This window comes from Chaetura pelagica, unplaced genomic scaffold (assembly GCF_000747805.2).
Source record: "Chaetura pelagica isolate M959 unplaced genomic scaffold, ChaPel_1.0 scaffold995, whole genome shotgun sequence".
NCBI lineage: Eukaryota > Metazoa > Chordata > Aves > Apodiformes > Apodidae > Chaetura > Chaetura pelagica.
The window spans coordinates 139,040-141,229 of record NW_009953385.1 but is presented as its reverse complement, the minus strand read 5'-3'; positions in this window follow the sequence as shown (position 1 = coordinate 141,229).

Sequence of the window (2,190 nt, the reverse complement as noted above, 5' to 3'; positions counted from 1 at the left end):
TCAGCAGTAGGATCTTCCCCACCATAAATGGGCCGTGTTGCCTTCAGAGGTGTCCCTTGCCCTCCTGCTCCCAGCAGAGCAGCTCAGAGGTGACCCAACTAATCAACTCATCTGTCTGATTGAAGCCTCCAAAGCAACAGAAGAAGACCTGCTGTCCACATCATGCCCTACAGCTCTTCTCAGAGGCATCTGGAGACTCCAAACCCCACGTGCACTCAGCAAGTGAGGATGCAAACCTTAAAAATCCCATCTCTGCCATCTTTGAAGAGGTTCTTCTGGTCTAATGAGCCACAACCACAGTATTCCTGGCTAAAAGCATATATATAGATCCCCATCTACTTACAGTTCCTCTGCATTTAGCTTCACCCCAGCTCCTGCAGCCTCCAGGCAAACCTGGTGGTGAACATCTCCATTGCTTGCAAGACCAAGGCCTTTTAAGGTCTGGGATCTTCTCATGCAGTGTTCCTACACCAGTCCTGATTATTCTGTGGTTTTTTACCACTGCTGTTGCACCTCTTGACACAGCACAAGAGGTGTGGTGGCCCCTCTTTGCACCCAGGAGATTTCCACCAGGGTTTTCCAGGAGGAGACAAACTCCTCAAGAATTAAAGCTCGGCTCTGCAAGAGAATCATGTGGCCTGAAAGATCCTCTGAAAGAAGGTGTCTTTCCCTTTTCTGACCATAGAGGGAGCTGAGTCCATTGAAAAAAAAACCAAGTCTCTCTTGAAATAAAGAAATAGATCTACAAGATACAGCCCAGAAATATTGGCCCTGCTCCCCAGGACAATGCCCAGACCTCACAGGGAGAAGAAGACAATGTGGATTAAATAATTCATGCCCCTGGAGATTGTTTTCCCAAAAGAAAAAAATAGTACAAGGAGGAAAACACACTTCACTGTGATTGATTGCTCCTTGCTGGCACAAGAGGAAGAGAAATGAGGCAGGAACCTTCTCCATGGTTCTGCTGGGGCTTTGTCAACCACCCCAACTCCTGCATCTCCATGAGTGACAAATGGCCCTTCAGAAGCCATTTGGATGTCAGTGAGCGTGTGATTATTGATCACTCACATCTCCCACTAGAAAAGAGAGAGTCTTCATACCCTCCTGTTCTTTCCATCACCCTGAGAGTTTAGAGGTTGCTGTCTAACAAGCTCCTAAGTCTTCTCTTCCCTGTCAATCTTATCAACCTCTTGTTTCGTTGGGAAAAATGGAAATTAAATGCAGCAGGTTTTGGCTTAATGCTTCCCAACTCCCATCTCTCATCCAAAGAGAGGAAGGAGAGGTTCTTCAGCTGCACTTGGGGCTTGTCAAGCAGCATTTCAATTCAAAACAAGTCCTGGCTCTCACAGGGCTCTACAGTGATTTGATGGGGACCAAGACATGTCAGAGCCAGGAAAGCCGCCATCATTTCCTTACAGCTGAGAAATACCAGTTGAAACACCAATGGTGATGACACTGAACTGGGAGGAGCAGCTGACACACCAGAAGGCTGTGCTGCCATTCACAGAGACCAGGACAGGCTGGAGAGAAACTTGATGGGATTCAACAAGGGCAAGTGCAGAGTCTTGCATCTGGGGAAGAACAACCCCATGTGCCAGGACAGGTTGGGGGGCTGAGCTGCTGGAGAGCAGGGTAGGAGAAAGGGACCTGGGGGTCCTGCTGGGCAGGAGGATGAGCATGACCAGCAATGTGCCCTTGTGGCCAAGAAAGCCAGTGGCATCCTGGGGTGCATTAGAAAGGGGGTGGTTAGTAGGTCAAGGGAGGTTCTCCTCCCCATCTGTTCTGCCTTGGTGAGGCCACATCTGGAATGTTGTGTCCAGTTCTGGGCCCCTTGTTTCCAGAAGGACAGGGAACCGCTGGAAAGAGTCCAGGGCAAAGCCACAGAGATGCTGGAGGGAGGGGAACATCTCCCTGCTGAGGAAAGGCTGAGGGAGCTGGGTCTGTTGGGCTTGGAGAAGAGGAGACTGAGGGGCGACCTCATCAGTGGTTACAAATCTGTTCAGGGCAGTGTCAGGAGGACAGAGCCAGGCTTTATGCAGTGATGTCCAGTGACAGGACAAGGGGCAGTGGGTGCCAACTGGAGCAGAGGAGGTTCCATGTGAATGTCAGGAAGAACTTCTTTGCTGTGAGAGTGACAGAGCCCTGGGACAGGCTGCCCAGAGAGGCTGTGGAGTCTCCTTCTCTGGAGAC